General features: G+C 41.2%; 1 protein-coding gene across 3 annotated transcripts in view; it reads right to left on the bottom strand.

The window, feature by feature from the left end:
• Positions 1–22,500, bottom strand: part of pak1 (p21 protein (Cdc42/Rac)-activated kinase 1) — a 63,725-nt gene that overhangs the window by 32,114 nt on the left and 9,111 nt on the right. For 2 of the 3 annotated variants that reach the window (XM_020643480.3, XM_020643481.3), the window contains exon 2: positions 16,705–16,767. The exons of the other annotated variant lie outside the window; for it this stretch is intronic. The gene's annotated coding sequence lies outside the window, so the exon portion shown is untranslated. The remainder of the gene's footprint in view (positions 1–16,704; positions 16,768–22,500) is intronic. 3 annotated transcript variants of the gene reach the window in all.

Genomic DNA, 22,500 nt, shown 5'->3' with positions numbered 1-22,500 from the left:
GTCTGTCAGGCTGATGAGAAAATATCACAGTGTCACAGACCTCATATGATATCTTGAATTAAAACAGACACACACACACACTCAGACACACACACTCAGACACACACAGGATGATTACAGTGTGTCTCTGAGTCACAAATTGTCTGAGCTGTCATGGCCGATCCATCCATTCCTCCTGCAGACAATTCTCACTTTTCACCCCCCCCCCTTTTTTTCTTTATGTCACCTCCATCTGTGATCACCTCCTGTTTCACTTTCTCTTCCACCTCCAACTCTTCCTCTTCACCTGTTTCAGTATCATCCATTTCTCCCTTTATTTCACCCCGTCTCCTCCATCACTTCTCATTTTCTCTGCTCTCCATCACAGTTAATCATGTCGGATCATTTTTTTCTGACCCGCGTTAATCCAAAAGGTTCAGACACAGAAACTCTCTGAAGGCCTGAATCTATTTGTTAAGTATTCAGCAGCAGCAGCAGGAGCAGCATGTACGATTGTTAAGGCACACTTTTTGACAACTTCATTTGATAACTGTTCTGAGGAAATCGACCCAGATTAAATAAAAGTCTTTTACCTGCACTCAAACCTGGATCATTTCCTCTTTGTCTCTGTTTTCTGTCTACTTCACTCACTTTCAATCTCCAAAACCTGAATCCAACAAAGAAGACCCTTCCAAAAATATATATTATTTGTATTCTGATGGGACAAAACAACACCTAGAGAGATACATTCATTTCCATTACCATGAATATACTGTATATACTTTGGACATACACACAAACAAACCCACCTGTCAACCCACCACCAAACGCACACACACACACACACACACACACACACACACACACAACGGACAGTGGCCATTTAATGTCAGCACTTCCTGGAAACGCCTTGTCAGCCTCTGCAGACACATTTACTGGAAGAGGACTCTACACACACACACCATCCATCCATGCATACATTAACCCTCACTGACACGTACATAATCACACATTAGTGCGTGTCATTGCATTTTAAAAAGTCCATACCATATTTTATCCACTCCTGTAGCATATTTTTTAATTCCTGCTGTGAAAGCAGAAAATAACCATAAATGAAAAGTCTGTCCCATCCCCAACACATTAAACTGTAATGTGGACATGCTCTCTGATGGATTAGTTCTTAATCCACAGAGTTTACATGATAAACCTTCACCTGAGACATGGATGATGGGAATTTATTCCTCACTGAAGTTGAAATTCTCAGAGGCAGTTCAGTGTGCTTCACCTCCTTGTTTTAACTGAAATGGTCTCTGCTTTCAAGTGTGAACTAGAAAGCTGCCCTGCCTAACACAATCCAAAAACTTATATCAAAAATATCAAGTTTTCTTAATCGGCAACTTTGAAGCAACAGATTAATATTTTTCAAGTTATTTTTCAAACAGAAATCCAAAATGTTTGTCGTTTTTCAGCCGCTGAGATGTGAGAATTGTCTCGTGTTTCTTTCTCTCACGTTTAATATAAAGGGAGTCTTTGGGTGTGAAACTGTTGGTCTGAATAACAAATCAGAGAATATTTAATGCACTAGGAAATGGTAATGACCATTTTCTCAAGAGAATAATTATAAAATAATTGAAAATGAAAATATTCATTACTTTGCAGCCGTAGATTTAAGTGTGATATTACTGAATTTCATCTCTGGGGAAACATATTCAATAACAAATGAAAACAGGGAAAACTATGGTAATTGTATCTCATTATAAAAACACATTTGTGAGGAAACAGCCTTATTATTTGTATTTTTTTGTATTGAGATTCAAGTACATTTAAAAGCAGGTCAAACTTGGATATGTTTGATTTCATAAAAGCGCACTACCGCCATCTTTTCTGCAGCATATACTGACACACACAAACAAACGCACACACCAACAACACTCGATCCTGCTTCCTTGTTAAACATTTAGCTGAGCTTGCAGACGCAGCAGGGGGGACCTGCCCCGCTGGTAGCCCAGGAGAGCTCAGTGTCTCTGGGAATGGAGAGGCCACAGAGCCCCCTGCCAGCTCCAGGAGCTCCCGCTGGTACAACACACACACACACACACACAACACACACCACTTAGGGATATACAAGGAAACTACAACCAGTGTTTGTGTATGTGTTAGAGAGAGAGGGAGAGAGAGAGAGAAAGAGAGAGAGAGAGAGGGAGAGAGAGGGCGATAGAGAGAGAGAGAGAGAGAGAGAGAGAGAGGGGAAGAGAGAGAGAGAGAGGGAGAGAGAGGGAGATAGAGAGAGAGAGGGAGAGAGAGAGAGGGGGGGAAGAGAGAGAGAGAGGGAGAGAGGGAGAGGGCGAGAAGGAGAGAGAGAGAGAGGGCGAGAAGGAGAAGGAGAAGGAGAAGGAGAGAGAGAGAGAGAGAGAGAGAGAGAGAGAGAGAGAGGGAGAGCGATAGAGAGAGAGAGAGAGAGAGAGAGAGAGAGGGAGAGAGAGGGCGATAGAGAGAGAGAGAGAGAGAGAGAGAGAGAGAGGGGAAGAGAGAGAGAGAGAGGGAGAGAGAGGGAGATAGAGAGAGAGAGAGAGAGAGGGAGAGAGAGGGCGATAGAGAGAGAGAGAGAGAGAGAGAGAGAGAGGGGAAGAGAGAGAGAGAGAGGGAGAGAGAGGGAGATAGAGAGAGAGAGGGAGAGAGAGAGAGGGGGGGAAGAGAGAGAGAGAGGGAGAGAGGGAGAGGGCGAGAAGGAGAGAGAGAGAGAGGGCGAGAAGGAGAAGGAGAAGGAGAAAGAGAGAGAGAGAGAGAGAGAGAGAGAGAGAGAGAGAGAGAGCGAGAGGGGAAAATGAGAGAGGAAGGAGATGAATAAGACATAAACAGGAAGAGACAAAGAGACAGAGACAGATGAGAGGAGAGATGGAGACGTAAACTCGGCCTGCAGGACAAAAACACAACAATGAAAAAAAAAAAGAGTCGACTCGACTGAAAAACGTTAAAAAAAAAGAAACAAACCAAACTGTGCAAGTTTGACTCATCAGGACCTCAGAAAGAGGAGGTGCAGTGGTACGGAGTCAAACATGGTGTTGTCATGGTAATGAAGCCTCACAGCCCATGACTTCAAATGTATATTTTTACATATTTTACAGAGCAGACTGCAATAATACACGTGTATATATGGATTCATGCAAATCACACTGTACGCACACACAATCAGTTTCAATTTCAAATGCACACACTAAAACCGACACACTCACACACACACACACACACACACACAGACACACAGACACACACGTCCCAACCACACCCATGATAATTTAGGTCTTTGAAGTTCCGACCTCAGGAGAGTCCCTGGTTCACACTGTTCATCCCGACTGCTATTTTGGATTTTGTGGGTTTTTTAGGGTTTTTTATTGGCTTTGCTTTCACCTCAATGATTTTAGATTTTTGTTGACACGTTAAAACATGTATTGCATGTGTATCATCACATCACAGCAAAATATATAATTTCCTCTGTGCTGTTCAGATCAATTGTCAAACCATATCAAAAACATCAAGGATGCACATTGTTGCTCTTGGTAACAGGTTTCTTTTTATTACCACAAAAATACAATAAAGTGTATTTAGACTCACTCCAACATAAGCTGCCCCAGTGCCACTAAATCTCACAAGCATCTCAAAAATGTGAATCTATCCACCACTGGGAATAATCCCCACCTAAAGCAATCACTTTCTCCTGTTTCAGATTAATTTAAATAAATTAAACTGAAACTTTCTTTTTTATTTTACAAAGACTTACCTCCTTTTTTTATTTTATTTTTGTCTTTTTGGGGATCCAAAGACAGCAAAAGCAAAAAGGGAATAACAACAATCTGGCCCTTTAAAAATATTTGACCAGTAAAATGTGTTTATGCCAAAGCAAACTGGACCAATCTTAAACACACACACACAACATACACACACACACACTGCAGCTCCATGAATTATCAATCACACCTGAAAGCAGAGTGAGATTTTTAAGGCCGTTCAGTACAAACCTTGAGCGTCTTTTGTCAGGTGGCATAAGTGTGTGTGTGAGAAGGGGGGGTAGAGCGACAGATGGTAATTTGGGAGGAGAGGAAAGGGGAGGAGAGGAGAGGAGAGGGGAGGAGAGGAGGAGAGGAGAGGAGAGGAAAGAAGAGGAGGAGAGGAGAGGAGGAGAGGAGAGGGGAGGAGGAGAGGACAGGAGAGGAGAGAAGAGGAGGAGAGGAGAGGAGAGAAGAGGAGGAGAGGAGAGGAGAGGAGAGGAGAGGAGGAGAGGAGAGGGGAGGAGGAGAGGAGAGGAGAGGAGAGGAGGAGAGGAGAGGAGAGGAGAGGGGAGGAGGAGAGGACAGGAGAGGACAGGAGAGCTGTGGTTAGCTTCTGCATGAATGAAGAAGGTGACAAGTCTTGCTAGGATGGGGCGAGCGATATGGAGAAAGAAAGAGAGAGAGAGGAGAGAAAGAGAGCGTGAGTAAAAGAGGAAGTAAAGAAGTATGGAAAGAGAGGCAGACGGATGAAGAGGGTGAAGAGGGTGAGGATAAGGAACAGTGCGTGACAAGATGACATACTGTAACTTAGCAGGGGACAGGTACTCACCCACACACACACACACACACACACACACACACACACACACACACACACACACACACACACACACACACACACACACAACCACACCCACTAGTAGAACAGTCAGTTCTTCAGTGCGTTGCCCAAGGGCGCATCAGCTGCAGAACAAAGTCTGCTCAGATGTCAAAAACCTGCTCGTGTTACCCATGATGCTTTGTGTTTTCTCTCCCTTGCTGTGATAACATCCTTACTCTTAGCGAGCAGATTCATTCTTAGAAATCAGAGTTTTTCCAGGTATTGTTATTTGGTGCTGTAATCACATTTCCTCACCTCGGCCGGTCGGTGAGATCCACTTTAATACTCAAACAAGAAGTCCTACAAGACACAAATTATTTTACAATCAAAAATGCTTACAATTCTCAAATTTCTGCTTCTTGTTCAGATTTGCAGCCTTTCTTTATTTCTGACATTTTTCTGTGCATTGAATATTGAAGGATATTAATCAAGAAAAAAGTCAGTGATCATGATGAAAAGAATCTATAATGAAAATTGGAAATTGCAGCTGAGGTCTTTATACTAGAGAATAAATATTCAGGTGTTTGCGACTGTTTGAAAAGAAACTTAAATTTGACGTTCAAAGACTGCAAGTCTGTTTCACACATTATTACTTGTGTGACGACCCCGCTGCTGGATGTGTACTCTAGTGCCAGTAGGTGCGGCTGGGTCGTCATGGATTGAGAAGACCTGGACCCAGTGTTCCCAATCCATAAGCGCAGACCCCCCTCCCTCATTGTTGGGAGACAGAGACACTGCTCCCCACTTAGCAACACTCTTTTGTTTTCCTTTTTCCACTCACCCATCCTCACTCATGCATACACACTTACACAACTGATTTACTGGCAGAAGGAAGGTGAAGGAAAGTATCAGACTTCTTGTAAATAATATTAATTTAAATTCACCTGAGTATGACTTTACAGAACTTTCAGGCGTGTTTTTTTCTGCTGGCTTTTCAGGCAGGCTTTAGGCTTTTCTGACTTCTGATGTCACTAACCATTGATGGGCATTTCTTCTTCAGGCCAATAGAACGAGTTAAGTTTTGATATCTTCTGTAGTTGTTTAAATCCAGGCAACCTGATTTGAATCTGAATACAAACACAAAAATGTTTGACTTGGGCTGACAGTCTGAACAAAAGAAAATGTTCTGCACAAACTGCTAAATCTCACACGCCTCACGTTCCCATGAGAAAATAATGTTACTCAGTTTCTGTATATTTATTAAAAGATGAACTGTTGCTACAATTTCTTACAAAATTGCAACTAAAAACTCTCCTTGTATATATTTTGTTTTAAAGCTATAATTTGGTTAACATTGCACCCATCACAAACACACAAACACACAAACATTAACTAGCTGTCTGTCTGTCCACCTGTCTGTCTTTGCATCACATTGATTATGCAGGTAATTGTAAGCAAGACATCCCAGAAGCTCTGCTACACACCCATCATGTCCCATATCGCCATCTGTCCAGCCCCGCCTCAGCCTTTCTTGGGCCAACTGAGGCCACGTTGAGTGTAAATTTGAGTGTGTGTGTGTGTGTGTGTGTGTGTGTGTGTGTATGTGTGTGTGTGTATCAGGGGATCTGTGCTGGTTAAATAAACAGACATAATCAATTTGGTTCACTCCCTGCTGAGATCACCGGGGCGATCTGATCTCTCTGCACAGTCCTCGGATCATTCTCACTTCTGCAGCGATGATTCCGGTCATCAGTTGTAACTGCGTTCAGACTCATTTTACACGAGACCCTGACTTCACATCCTCGACAGGCGGAGGAGTGGGTGATATATTTCTCAGAAATGAAGGCGAGGGTTAATGAAGGAAATAATAAAATGACATTCTTTAGATAAGAAAAGTCACCAGCAATTTTGTGGCAATCTAATCAACGGATAATGGAAGAAATATTTCAGTCTGGATCAGAGTGGTGGACCATTAGAGGATCAGAACTACATTTCCATCCCTCAGCACAGAAAACACTAGTGTACTCGTCTGATTGTAGCAGGAAAGACCTTTGATCAGGACTGAGAAACAAGCCGAGGCGAGGAGGAGACATAGTTTCAGTGATGCTGAAACATCTGAATTCAGGCCGGAGAGGGGAAAAAAAAAAAAGAGAGGAGCCACTGCTCCTGCTACAGCTTTAGAAATGACGTGTGATAAGAAGAGCTCAGGCTTCACTGCTCTGATCATGATCTAAAGTGTCCTCGCTGTCACACTGAACCAGCATCACCTCCTCTGTTACTTTAACCCAGTTTATGTCCATAAAAGAGACACAAGAGTGACACAACTCGGACTGCTCTGAGAGAATTTAAAAAAAGTGACCTGCAATAAGATGCACAAGCAGAAGGGATGGAAAATAACTACAGTTATACTCTCTGGTAGACCCACTGATATTTACATTATTCCATTTTCTACCATGTAGCAGAAACATTTTTATTTCTTTATTATTTACAGGAAACTTTTAATGCTCAAAGAAAGTGAAAATGATGGGGAACTGAGGAAATTGCTGCCCTCACTCTTCAGCCTGTCTCGTTCAATACATCATAAATCTGAAGCAGAATCCAGCTCGTGTCTGTTTCCTCGTCCTCGTCCTGCCTGTCTGCTAAACCAGAAAACATTTAAAGTGACAGTCCTGCAAAATGACACGCTTACTCATCAACGCTAAACCTCCAGGATCACGTCATATTTCTCATGTTTATGAGCAAAGTTGAAAAAAAAAGTAGTCAGACTTAATGTAAAAAGCTCACAGCTCAAACAACCAATATCAAAATGTTATGAAAAATAAAAATCATCCTAATGATCCCACAGATTATGATGATATAATATGATTATGATTATAATGATCTTTCATCATGAACAATCTTGCAATTTCTGTAAACTAGAAATATTTCCATATGAAGCTGCAGCAATTATATTCAAAGAGGGGAGAAAAAATTATTTAACAATGAAGGGAGAAATTTGAGCTTTTCTCAAATTGTGTCTCAGTGCGTTTGAGGTCAGCAGTCTCAACGGCTTGATACGATCTTGTTTTCTGATTTTTCACTGACCAACAAAATAACTTCATAAATTAGGTATAAAAGTCAGCAGATTCTCATTATTGGAGAGGACATGCTATTATGAGTTATAAATATATAACAGTTTAGTTTCAGTTCACAGAGTTCAGTCTGGCTCAGATAGGGCCGGGGGGGCATGCCGTGTATGTGTGTGTATGTGTGTATCAAGTGCATCAACAACAAATAAACACCAACAACATGGACTCTAGAGAAGCTTCATGTTAGACAAGCCAAAACAAAATCCAATAAAGAGCTAACACACACACACACACACACACACACACACAAGGTTCTACATAATCAATACAGACATGGATTACAAGGCGACTTTAGACCCCCAGCATGGGTTCTTCTCTGTCATGCCCTATTAGACCCCACACACACACACACACACACACACACACACACACACACACACACACACACACACACACACACACACACACACACACACACACACACACACACACACACACACACACACACTTTCTCTTCAGTGTGTCTTTTCTAACTTCTGAATGCTTCCCTGCTGTGTCAAGAGATTAAAAGTCTCTAATCCTTTAATGAAAAAAAGTTTCTTAAAAAACAAAAACAAAATGCTACGGGTAGTCTAGAAAATAGAGCTCGTCAAATTCACAGAGGTCTAAGTACTTGAGAGCAGGTGGCTCGGGTTCGAATCTGACCTTTGGCCCCTTTACCGTATGTCATTTCTCTACTCTCTCCCGGTTTTTAACTCTATCCCCTGTCCTGACTCTAAAAGCCTCAAAATACACTTTTTAAAACATATTATAGGACGAGGACACTAAGAGAGTTACTGTATGTGGATAAGAGGCCAAAAGTGAAAGTTGAGGATGTTTGGTCAGGGTTTGTTGGCACTGATGCCAATATGTCCTTTCATATTGTAGAGTCCAATCAAATACTTATTTATTCATGAATTATGCAGCTGACACTTTGATATAACAGCTGCACATTTTACGTGGTGCAAACATTTGGTGTCTTGGTCCAAAAAAACAAACATGATATCCAGAAGGTTCAAATAGTTGATATGACTAATGGTGATCTGGGAGAATGTGACTGAAAACAACATGATGTTAAGTTGTGAGAAGACGTAAATTGTACTAAGGTAAGAGGCTAAAGTTCCCACTGTGGGCGGTCGTTAAGGGGAGAAGATTTGCTAAGCAGCAGGCTGAAGTGGATGAAACACAAGAGCTTAGTAATGAACAGATCGGATCCTGATCAGCATTATCTTAGCCGATACTGATCCATTGAAAAGTGCCAAGATCAGAACTGATAACCATCGAGTCAGCTCGGCTCACATAAAATCCACTTCCACAGTGTTTCTGAACATGTATCTGGGTAACCTGAGTGTCTACTGACCCACAACATGTGAAATCAATCCATCCAGTCCTTTGTTTGTGGTCTGCATAAGTCATAACAGAAAAATGCTCTGTTTCAAATGTGCTCTCCTTGTGATGTCAAGCCTTTTGCGCAGGTCTCGCATTTTTATTCTCTCTACAGAGGAGTGATGTCTATGGGGAAAACTTGGGGGAGGGGGGGGTGTCATTGCATTTAAAGAGACACACACACCAAAACGGAGCGTTCTGAGAGAGCTGGTTTATACAGGGTCACAAACCTCCTCTGGTGCTTGACTCATGTTATATTTTTTTCCCACAGGGGACTGTTTTAAAAGGTGGAAAAGGGCTATAATATGTCCTCTTTAAAAATGAGGAAAGTAGAAAAGATATTAGAAATATCTAGAAAAGGGTGCAAGAGCTAACTGCATGTTGAGGTGAAATGAACAATGGTTTATTAGAGAAAGACAAAAAGCCAAAGAAGACAAAGTAAAGACGGCCTGCAAAAGTGGATATGGTTTGAATGAATCCCAGAGTGCATTGCAGAGCTTCTAATGATGTTAATAAGCTTAATGCAGACTAACAAACACACACAGAGGGACATCAAAATCCCGACAGTATATGGACACATGCTCCTTCCTGTAATGCACTATCATTGAAGACAACATACATACATAAAAAGCAGTTAAGACATCCTGATGTCAGTCATCAATGTGCTGGATGCTTTTAGAGCACACAGTTACACACACACACAGATACACACAGACACTGCAGTGGATGTAAATCAATCGTGGCGTCCAGTAGATTGCATCCCAGCAGATGAAGGTTTTTATAGCCCCTTTAATACAAAGCTGCAGCATTACATGTGCAGGTCAGAGGGTCGATCTCTGTGTATTGCTATGTAAATGTTTTATCTCTTTCCACAGAGGAAACTCATCAGCACAGCCAGCGGTACAACTTTATGTCCCTCACAAGCTTCCATACTCAAGCTGCATCTCCTATGATCATTCAGTCCAGTTTATTGTAAAGATTGTTGATGAAGGAAGTGGAACCACAATATTCACTTCCTCTTGTCATAACCTTATTCAGTTTCCTGACACTGGAGGTGAAGGATGTGATGGATACACTTGTTTTTTTTGTTTTTTTACTGATGGAGGTAGATGCATAGACAGTATAAAACACAGACGTAGTCTCTGTAACGTCACCCCCTGGTTTCTGAATAGGGCTTATGAAGCGGAAAGATGGCGGTGGCCATATTGGAAATACCATCGAAAAACCAAACTTTCAATACATCTAGAAACAGGCGAAGCGGTGGAGCGGAGGCGGGGCTTAAGCCTCCTGGTAAACAGGTACAGTGTGTCCACCTGTCAGTCAACACAGCCACGCTCCTAATTATGCAAATTTTTGAATAACTTAAGAGATATTCTTATTCACCCCTGTACAGCATTGAACTATAAATAAAATTACCTATTGGTGCCATTTTTTCAAACCAGGCTTAACATAGCCTATATATTCTGCTGTAAAAATTAGCATGTTAACATGGGTGGTAATGGGGAGCCTGCAATACACACTAGAGTAACTGCATTTCTTTGCACCCCTACATCGGCTTCATTTTTCAAACCCTGTAACAAATCGACAGATCTTTGACAATCAGCAGCTCCACCCTGCACACTGACCATGCACGTAAAGGTGAAGGTAGAATCACCTCGATTTGTTGTTGGCAACTGAATTGTCACTTTGAATTGCTCTGTGGATGAATGGGGCTAAACATGCCTTTCCTTTTGCACAACAAAGAACTCAGTGTACACTATCCTGACATCTTTTATTACTAACCCACTGCTTGTTACAAAGACTGCAATAGCTTCATGCACATTATTCTTATTTACTTAAAAAATTATAACAACCTCACCAACATCAGGGGTACAGTTTAAAGGAAACAAGCAAAACATTAACAGTACAGTACTGATGCAGGTTCAGGTTAGCTGCAGGTATACTAAAAGTCTTTGCTGTAAATGCAGCGTCAGAAACTCCTCTCTCATGTTTTTTCTCTTTCAGCTGGTTTTGGTTGTTTTTTTCCCCGTCAGCCTTCTAAGTGCCATAAGTAAGTCAAACACTTAAAATAAATTACAAATAATTGGAGTGAGCTGAAACTCTCAGAGGGTCATGTTACATTTAAACTCTTTACATTCAGTGTTTAAAAAGGTATTCTTGTGGTTTTGTAACTTATCATATTTCGAGTTCATTCGGGAGGCTTTTGAACAGAACATGGGGAGCATTTTCTCAGAAGTTCAAGGTTGTGGGAGCATGTTCAAAATATAGACTCTGTTTCTTGTATTTTTAAGATCCTTGAGTAGATAATGGATCAGTTACCAACACTGATTTGTTTTTCTGTGGGCATCAAAGATAAATGAAGAAACCAATAATTCATAAACATACAGTAAAAACTCTCTAAACTCTGACAGCAGCTGAACCCTGAGTGTCTCTCTTTCATGCTTTTATTCTTTGTCTTTCTCTTTTCATGTCACCCTTCACTTTGGTTAATCTGTCTGGAAAGGTTCTGCTTACAGCTATTTATCATGAGAATGTGAGTGCAGGAGAAGCACAAAACAAATAACAAAAAGGAATAAAAATGAGGAATCGGTCCAGTCCGATTGATCCAACAATGAGCCATTTACAGAAAAAAAAAGAGCAAGAAAAATGGAACAAAAAGTGTAAAACAGAGAGTAAGTGGAACAGCAGGAGCGAGAGACACGCTGAAAGAACACAAAAGTATGAGGAGAGAGAAACACCGACAGAGAGAGAGTGAAGGGGGCAAGAGGGGGGCCAACGGGGAATACAGAGCAGAGGGATCAAAGAATAGAAAGAAAGCTGAGGAGCAACAAGAGTCCACTGGAATTTACACAAAACCACTTTTCACTGGAAACACTGCATGAGCGTCAACTCCTCTCTCCCTTTTTTATTGAGATTGAACCGTTAATTAATACACAGAAAATAGTACCAAGTAATTTAGAAAGATATCAACCAAAAATACTCGTTTAATCTGTCTTTTATATTTGAGTTAATTTGAAGCTCCTGTCTGTAACATTTTTGTTTGCAACACTTTTGGCACCCCCTGTGGACAGAGCGTTACATCTCATCTCTCTGCTGATCTCGTCCTGTTTGTGTGTAGATAGAATTCAGTAACTTAAAACATCCTCCTGCTGTCTTTTAAAGGTTAAATATATCACTCATCATTGTGAATCTTTTCTGTGGTAAATGTTAGCAAAGGCTGTTTCTGCAGCAAGCTACAACTTCGGGCACACTCAAACTGAAGGCAATCCTTAGCGATCCCACGTTTGACCCCCAAAGTCCAGTTTGTTTATCTGTCCATGCTAAGACTCCTTACACTTCCTCGACCCTGGCAGGGATGGAAGTGTGCTTCGGCACGGTACAGCTGCTAATGCACGAGCACAAAACATTGACATAAAGTATAATTGATCCCCATCTTCCATTATCAAGTAATCCCAGAGTGTTTCTGACTTTAATTACTCCAAATAAGCCACAAAGTCAGTAAAGTTGCAATTACGTCTTTGGTGTTGTTCTCCAGTGTGCAGACAGGGACTTATTTTATTTATGTAGTCGGCCAGTCTTGTAATCTAAGCACTCTTAATGATAACATGAAGCCATGCATGTGTTGTTGTGAATGTACCCTACTTGATCTGAAAGCTCCCCCGCACTAGTGGTGACAAGCATTAAAACACTTTATGGAGATAATGAACCTTGTTTCTGATGGTCTTGTTTGCTTTGTAGGTCATAAAGAGGCATCAGAATTCATTTCAGTCTATTTCATGACCAGTTAAAACACCTCACAGGAGCTTTAAGATCTCCATGTATGCACAATATATTTTACACAACTTTTAAATTTCAGGTGGATGAAGGAAAGTGAATATAACAGTTAATGTTACTGCTTCATTGGAGTTTGATTTAATCCTTGTCTTGCTCTGATCTCTGCATTCCCTTCTTGTTTTATTTTAGTTAAACTGTAACTTGTGAGCCGTAACGCCAGGATACCGCCAAAGAGACAGCTACTCATGGGACTTCCTGGTTAAATAAAGGTCAATCATGCATAATTATCAGACAAATCGATATGAGAAGGAAGTCTTCAGAGGCAGCCCACGCTGAAATCTGTGTTTTCTTCCAAAGGCCCCAGCAGTGTGGCAACAACTTAAAATAAGACATTCTGGTCAAAGACAAAGGAAAACGATTAAAATACAACACAAACTCAACAAATATTTAAAACTAGAGAGTTTTTCAGCGCTCTTAAGAGTCAATAAACCAGCATGTGTGCGTGTGTGTGTGTGTGTGTGTGTGCCACTATGTCTGCTTTAATGTGTACATAGAGTGTGTGTCGACTTCTTTCTTAGTGTCTGTGTGTCTTTGATTGGGCTGTACATACAAACAATAAGCTACAGTATGATGTGTGTCTTCAGTGTGATGTGTAAGCCTGCCTGCCTGTCTTTGTGTAATGTGAGTCTTCAAAGGTTGTGTTTATCTCAGCCCAGCCCTGAAGACACACACACACACACACACACACACACACACACACACACACACACACACACACACACACACACACACACACACACACACACACACACACACACACACACACACACACACCATCAGCTTCAAATTACCCACACTTGAAAGCGGTGATACACCTGTCTCAAAATGTTAGCATGCACACACACACACACACACACACACACACACACACACACACACACACACACACACACACACACACACACACACACACACACACACAGGAGTGGATTGCTTAAAGTTTGAATTATTTAATGACAATTTGAACAGAATAAAATAATCACATTTGTAGATTAGACCTCCAGGTCTGATTTAGTGCCTGCATTCTTTTTAATGGCCAGCAGGGGGGCACCATCGGTTGCAGAAAGAGGTCTAACTGTAAAGAAGTATAAGGGAAATAAGTCTAGTTCTCAGCTGATTTATTTCCTCAGTTAACATTTCCTTCTGATTATGACCTCAATTGATAGATTCAAGTTTTCATTTAGACATTTATATTTTAAAAAAAAAGTAAATTATTGTCCTGTTTACAGTTAAAAAAAAGATGATAAAGCAGGGTATCTAATCCATTAGGGTGTGGCCACCTTCTGATTGTCTACTCGCTACCACAATAACCTCTTCATCATTACAAAGGAGAAATAATCAGGCAGTTTTAGCTGAACATGATTTCATCTGGCTGCAAAAAAACCAAAATTGGCTAAATTGTACTGGCCAAAAAAAAGAGAAAAGTGAAGGCTTCAGTTGAGCATTTGATGACATCCGAGTGACAACTTTTATTCTTTGTTCCAGTCAATAAAAGTGCCTCGAGTTTGTAGGTAAAATAAATCACAAAATCACAGAAGAAGATAAACGCCAAGAGAAGATTCCTCCATCCCTTTGTGGGCCTGCACTTTTACAACACACACACTAACACAATGTTTCCAGCACACACATACACACACACACACACACACACACACTCAGAGGCATTCAAAGCTTGCATACACAATAATGCAGTTTATTAAAAATGCATGGCAAACCCTTCGGTGTCTATGCTCACGAGCGCAGTAAACCCCACCCCCAAACACGCACACAAACACAGGTGTGCTGGGGTATGTATGTATGTATGGGGGTGGGGTCCGTCTGCATCCCTGATCTCCCAGCTGTCAGACTCTTTCCCTGCCCAGCCCCATTACCATGGCAACCCCATAAATAATGGAGGTTGCAGTGCATGCTGGGAACCATCAGGCCGAAGAAGCAGAATCCCATTACAGTCGACTTACATAATGTGAACCCCTCTGGTTTCCCTCAGTGAGCCGCAGCACTGACGAGTCTTTAGTATGACAGATGATCTAATGAACGGTGTGTCCGCAGGGCTAACCCGCTGCAGAGCAATGACAAGCACTGCTGCAAGAAGTGACTGAGGACGAGCTCATGATCGAGGATAAAACAACACATAAAACAAAGACTCATTTATTGGTTTGTGAGTTTGTCTTCAAGCTGCTACTGGCTCCAAAATGTCCATTAAAGGAAATTATACTGAAATGAAAGTCAAATATCCCCAGAAGACAACAATAACTCTTTGAGAAATAACTCATTCCAAAGCTAGCAGACGAACCAATCTGAGGCTGAAGGTTGGTTTTGGCAGACATTTAAAGGCAGGGTTTGTCATTCTGGAAAGGTAGAAAGATTAAAAAGTAACATCTCCTCAGGGCTCCGTCTAAACCCACCCTGTTCCCTCTGGGCTCCTTCAAACACAACGCCACCCACATGTACGGGTGTGCTCCCTAAGCGGACCTCAGCACATTGCTTTCTCCTTCATTCAGCTGCGTTACCTCATGTCTCATTCAGCAGTATAAAAAGAGACAAAAAGTCAGCACACAAAAATGTGCTTTAGGTTTCTTAACTCCGGGTAAGGCAGCAGCAGCAACAACAACAGAAGCAACGGACGCTAGGCCTTCATCAGCGTTCGTTCAGGAGTATGAAAACATCAAACATTATCATACTGAATGTAAAAAACAAACATGGCAACAGAAAGACAGCTGCTGACTTTTTGTAGACCCTCCTTCTCCCTCCGTTGTCGCCATAGCTGAAAAGTTTTATGAATATTTCCTCTGGTTTGTCCTCTTGCTTCATCCAAACTCTTTCTCATCACAGCCTTCTCTGCTTCTGTCTTTCCTTTCTTGCAGGGCGAGGGGGTTTAAAGTAATCGTGGCAGTGGTCATTGGATCTGAGCTTTCCCTGCTATCCTCCGTTAAACCTGGAGTACGCACAGGAAGCCTGAGGGGCATTTGATTGGTACTTTCCATCCTGACCTCGTGTTAGTTATAGGTCAGAGTTTTTACAGGATTTATTGATTGCTGTTGGGGTGTTTTAACGGATATAATAAAAAGTCTATTCTGGATAAAATTAAAAACCTATATGTTTAAGAAACAACATATCCTGAAAACACACACTTGGGGAAAAAAAAACTTTGGTGGACATATTCATGGATGCATACAAAATCAAAGACCAAATAAGTCTAATGATCTAATCTCATCAGGAGATATGGAAAGATGGTTGGAATGATAAATGCAAGAGCTGAACTAAATGTATCCTTTAACTGGTTCATATTTGCAGGCCAGTGCTCAAGTGATTATGCAAATATTTGGAATAAAAGTCTTATCTTATGTAACGGTAAATCTGGGCATGTTTCCATATAAAAAAATGGTACAGGATGAAAACTGGCTGCTCACAAAAAAAAAGCCATGGCCGCAGGCAAACACTCTAACAAAGGGCTGCAACTGTCAATGCAATAAACTTTATGGAGCGACTGACCTTTACCGGAGGGTAAGGATCTGAACAAAAGAAACACCAGAAATTCCATTGCAATACACTATCTCTGGGGAAGTATCGTGTTGCCCGTTTCAATTCAAGTCAGATAAAGTTGCAACAAAAACAAAAAACAATTATTATCATAAACGACAATTCAGGCTCAGTTAAGCTTGGCTCTCATTATCCAAGGTGTCGTTCATTCCTACATTTTCAGATAAGAGCTGTAGCCTATTTACTGGAGCTAAAGTACATCCACTTTATTCACAGTGCCACTGAGCCAGGCACAGAACTCAGACTCACATTTGAAACCAGCCGAGCTCACCTGTTAGTGTCGCGTCTGAGTCGCTCCTCTCACAGAAGACAAAGAGACAGCTTCACCTGCAGCCTGCACACACACAGAGAGAGACACCTGTTAACACACTGTTCATCACTCTCTCTTATAAACCTCAATTAATGCTATTAAATTCACACCCACAGGCTCTTAAAGGACACAGGAACAAATCATTCTACTAAACAGGAAACAGTGTAACTTGGAATATTCAATTTATTTTGAGTAAATATCGTAGTGATGTCCGTGCTGCTGAGATCCTCGCTTCTCCTCAGAAGTAGAAATACTGTCATCTGATAAAACTGTCAGTACGTTTACATGCATTTAGAAAACTCCATCTCGTCCGACTAGGCATTCTGCACACGCTCCACAGTCCCCTCACTGCAGGCTTTCACCCAGGACGCTGAACAGCAGACATACATAGAATAGAAGTTATGTTGTCATCACAATGAGCTCAAAGGGATAGCATGCATCGCATTTGTACCAAAAGTAAAGTGTAGAGTATGTACAAAATTGTGCCATTAACCTTGAGGGAACATTTTCCATTTTCAACAATACACTGTCTCCATGCCCAGCTGGAAACCTCCAGTGTTGAAAATTGAGCTAATGCAGAAGTGCAAAAAAACTGCAGTTCCTCAAGTGTCCACTTGAGTCTGACTCCAAAAGCCCCTGAAGCCACATTAAAACCGTTTTGACATAAAAAATAAATAAATTTAAAAAAAAGCATACAGCCTGGTGTAAACAATGGTTTTGGTCTGAATAGCTTGTTTCTTTAGATTCTGGTTCCACTCTGGAGGGAGGGTGATTTTTTCATAACATGGCTGATCTGACTGGTCTACCAGGAGGCGTAAGGCCCACCTCAATTCCACCTCTTTTCCTGTTTCTAGGGTGACCAAAAGTTAGTTTGAGGACATTTACAATACAGCGACGGCCATTGATGGACTTCAAAACTCTGCTGCAGAATTCATTGGGTGACGTCGCTGAGACTACGTCCATGTTTGATACACTCGATGCTCCATGCACAAAGACAGGTCGCTCTACCTATTTAGAAAGAATTAGACCGGCCTGCATAGACAATGATTTAAAATGAACAGAAATCGAATACTTTTGTGCTGGTGTGTCTGTGTGGATGGAAAACTTTTAGAAGAGTATTTGAATTTTTCTGCATGTGTTGAAACAATCCCATTCACCAAAAAAAAAAATGAAAAATGTGTCTTCTTTTCTTGGCATTTGGGATCTGCATGCCATCAAACAAACTGCTGTCTAATAATGAGGAGGAAGCTGTTTGTGTGTACGCAGCGTGTTGGTGTCGTCGGGGGCTCAGACAACACTGAACAAAGAGAGAGAGGAAACACAGGAGGAGGGCAGGAGGTGAGAGAGACAGCCAAGCAGCTGTCCACACATTCACAACTTACTGTGAGAAAAAACACACAAACACACACACACACACACACACACACAAACACACGGGAGCCAGAAAATCGGGCTCATGTAGCTCCAGATAATGGCTCATTAACGATTTGATTAACTACAATAAATGCAGGCTCATGTTACATGTTGTCAACTGTGTGTGTTGCTATTTTTACCTGTGTTGCTTACCTACACACCTGCAACACAAACACACAAGTGAAGTGTACTTCCAGCAGCCAGAAGGTTATGCAAATGAGCTTATGGCTTACTGAGGTGTTACTAAACTCTCATTACCAACAGGCTAATGCGAGATTTTCCAGCTGTTTCACCTTCACCTCTCACATACACACACAGAATGAAAGTGACAGTGGACACAGCTTTAGCCTTAGCTAATTATAGATCAACTATCTAAGCTTGAGCAAAGGTGAGCTGCAGGTCAGACTCGGACACACAGACATACAAATCATCATCTGACAGACTGATCACTTCAGGCAACACTCAGAGCTGCAGGTAAAGACAGTTTTTAGACGACTTTAAGTGCCTTAAATTAAGCTGTGAAGACAAACTAAATATATTCTTGGGCTTTATTTATGCCTTTTGATTGCAGGGACAGAACGGTGCTTAGAGTTGGAGAACGGGGAGAGAGAGAGTGTGGAGGATGACGTGAGAAAGCAAAGGAGCCACAGGTCTACCGCCTCTGATCATGGGGCACGTTGACCAACCTCTAGGCCATCAGCTCCCACTAAATATATTCTTTAGCACCCAAAAGGCTCCTAAAAGTGTTTTCTTTAATGTCATATTTGTGCTGGTTTAGTTCATTTATGTATGATCAGACTTCATGTCTAAAGTAGGACTGGTAACAGGAATGATATTTGTGATGAGGAGATTTTGAAAAGAGCTGAAAGGATTAGTCTAGAAAATTAACCCGGACTAAATAATGATAATTTAATAAGTAAAATATGGTAAAAGGACTTGGATTTTAGTTTCTAGTCTTCTGATTACTCAAAGCTGCTTTTACATTACATGTTGCATTCACCCAACATTTACACACTGATGGTCGAGGCAGCTACCTAACGTACAAGTCAAACATCCTCTGGTTTCATCAAATCTAATGTGGAAACGTTATGCTTTATCCTGTTCCCAACATCTCCTCAGACTGTGGAAAAGATGGACAAACTACATGTTGTTTTTTTGACGTTTGTGGGACTTTAAAGAGAATAACTGTCAGATTATTGTTTGAAAATGATAAATCTTCCAGTCCTTATTTAAGATTTTGATTAGTGTCACAATAAACCAAACATATGCAAAAAAGGAATTTAAAGTCATTACAAAGCAAAGAACTGTGCTGACTTGTAATTATTTACAGACTTAGTCATACTGCTGCCACACATTTAGCTTCAGTGGTAGCGGCCCTATCATCAGAACAGATCGGACGGGTTTAGCTTCAAATCAGCTTAGTCTGTTCAAGTCAAGGCTGAAGCATCAACAAGCACAGCAGCATGAAGATCCAAAGTGTTGCTCACTTAACCGGCTTTGTTTCACCCCAGCAGGCTGTCCGTCTCATCTGTGCGGTTAAACACTCACGATAAGTCAGGCTTCTTCTGTGTGTGATGCTTGGACGACAAACGTGAGAGTAGGACTGATTATTCCTGCATAGCTTCCTGTTATCAGGTGAACGCTGGCTGCGATCAAAATGAAACTATGAGGGATCTTTAAAGTAACAACCTGAAAATCTGTTCGGGTTCTTACAGCATCAGTTGCATATTTTTGAGTAATAGCCTTGAGTTTAGGAATGTTATCAGTGTTACTAACGAAGCATATTAACCATCAAATAACATGCAAAATGTGATCTTAATAATATAAGTAAATTTACTATCAAGTGTCTGAAAAAGTGTACAAAAAAATATCCACCATAGTTTGCTAGTTGTTACATTTGTTGGTCCAAGATATTCACAATTCATTCAGAGAGGGCAAAGGTTGTTAAAATCTAAACATCAAATATTCACATTTAAATAAATCTGAATTAATAACATAAGAATTCTTGCCCTAAAATATACCTGTAGCCTTGGTAAAAAAAAAAAAAAGGGGGTGGGGGGGGGGGGGGGGTAAAGGGTTAATTTGTTTTATTCATACTGTAAAACAAAAACCTGACCCTTATTCTTTCCCTCTGACGTAACAGCAACAGAGGGACAGGGTGCATGTAGAGGGCAGCCCGACGTGCTCCACTGGCCTCCTTTAAAATTTGGAGTGTGTTGTGTGCGGAGGCGGAGGCAACTGTTCCCAGCTGTCTTTAAAAACGGAGGTGAGAACACAACATGAAACATCTCCCCCGAGGAAAAGGCAAGATGGGAGAGAGACTGAGAGAATGAGAGCGGTGGATGATGCAGAGTAAAAAAAAAAAAAAAACGGAAGGAGACATGCAGAGCAAACAAACCTGACAAAACCTTTCAATCTCTGAAAGAGAGAGAGGGTACAGGAGGAGTAACATCTCTGTAAAGATAAGGTGTTTTACAATAATAACGCAGGGTCACCTCTACACACAGCGGATTCACAGAAAGCATGCAGATTTACAGCTTGTATTTTGATCTCACTGATGTCTTCCTCACTTATTGTTCACACTCTTCTTCAGACATCAAAGCTAATCAAACTTTAAGGCCAAACATTTTAGGCTTTCACACTAGAACAAAACTCCTGGAAACTTATTTTTTTAGACGAGCTGTCTGAACGCAAACAGAAAAATCTTTCACTCGGGAAATATGAAGGAAAATTCCCAGCAAGCGAGCGGGGAAAACAGCTTCATTATCTTTTCTGTTCTCCAGTATGTTCTTCTCCACTCTTTTGTTGATATCATGAATATGTTCAAAGCAGTCACAGAAGATGCTTTGCACTTGTTACTAACAGAGAGGTAGCTAGTTTGGTAGTTTTTTCCACCACTGGGGGTGACAGAGGAGAAGAGTCTAGATAGAGAATTATGGCTTTTTGTGAAGCTTGGATCAAACAGCTTCCATAGGCAGAGCGTTTTGAAAGGTGTTTGGCCAGCACAGCCGTCTTTCCCAACTTTTACTCCAGCAATGAAACATCAATCGTTGCTAAGAAAATTCATTTCTTTGTTTTTTTGGCGATGTGGTCAGAGTGCACATCACATCATCTGGGAGGCAAATCTGACATAGGAGTTGAACAGGGTTTAAATCTGGTGCCTGTAACGGCTTCAGCGTAGAAATCTTATGATTGTTTTTACTTCATCAAACTTTCAGTGAGCCCCTCGGCTGCACGGATTGGGGCGTTGTCATGTTGGAGAGGGCTGCTCAAATCAGGGGAAAAATGTTTCATCACTGGATAAAGGGAATCACTCAACTTGTATTGATTTGCAGCTTCTTGTTCTTATAATGTTAGAAGAGAGAGGACCCAAACCACTGAAACATCATGTGCCCCAAAAAACAACAGAGGAAACAAATCCCTTCACTGAAGCGGTCCAGGATTATACTTTAATTTGTAACCTGTTGTTTAGCTGTAACAATATTACAAAATACATCTACAAAGCAAGACACTGTCATTAGGGGTGGCCTAATGGTTGGTGCACACGCCCCATGTGCGGGGGCTTGAGTCCCAGGTTCGAATACGACCTGTGGCTCCTTTCCCACATGTCAATCCCCTCACTCTCTCTCCCCGATGTCTGACTCTATCCTCTGTCAAATCTCTAAATAAAGTCATAAAAAGCCCCAAAATAAACCTTAAAAAGACGCTGTCAAACTCTCACTGTGCCACTTTTGACGGTGCATCAGTTTCATAATTCAAATCCTTTCGTTTGAATGTTTTAAATCCCTTGTGCTTTTTAGTTTGAGAAAGAGATAGAAAGTAAAAGAACGCCTCAAGCAAACACGGCAGAGAGATGAAAATGTAACTAGAAGCTGGGAGGAGGTGAACGAGCACATACGAGAGATTTCCTCAGTTTGACAGTCAGAGAAATGAAGGGGTATTTATAGATAACAGTGTTATAGTTGCTTCACTGGTTACGTCAGCTAGACGGAAGGAAAGGAAAGAACGAGGGATGAAGAGGAGGCAAAAGAGAGAAAAAACAGACTTCAGGAGAGAGACAGAAACTACAAATTGTGCATGTTTGTAGTCACTGACGGCTCGGTGATATCAGTAAAAATGATACATGTTGCTGGCATTTTGAAATACCATGATGATAGGTCATCACATTGTTGGAGCTCGCCCTTCTCACAGCTGAGGAAGAAGAACCAGAAACAGAAAAATAGAAGTTGTAGCCCTGAATATGTCAGTGTGGGTACTACTGACACAAGATCTGCAGTCACTTCTAACCATGTGGCCAACATTTATTGATTAATTAGGACATTTAAAAATGTCACTTTGGCTTCT

This window comes from Labrus bergylta, chromosome 11 (assembly GCF_963930695.1).
Source record: "Labrus bergylta chromosome 11, fLabBer1.1, whole genome shotgun sequence".
NCBI classification, from domain to species: Eukaryota; Metazoa; Chordata; class Actinopteri; order Labriformes; family Labridae; genus Labrus; species Labrus bergylta.
This window is presented reverse-complemented; position numbering and strand designations above follow the sequence as displayed.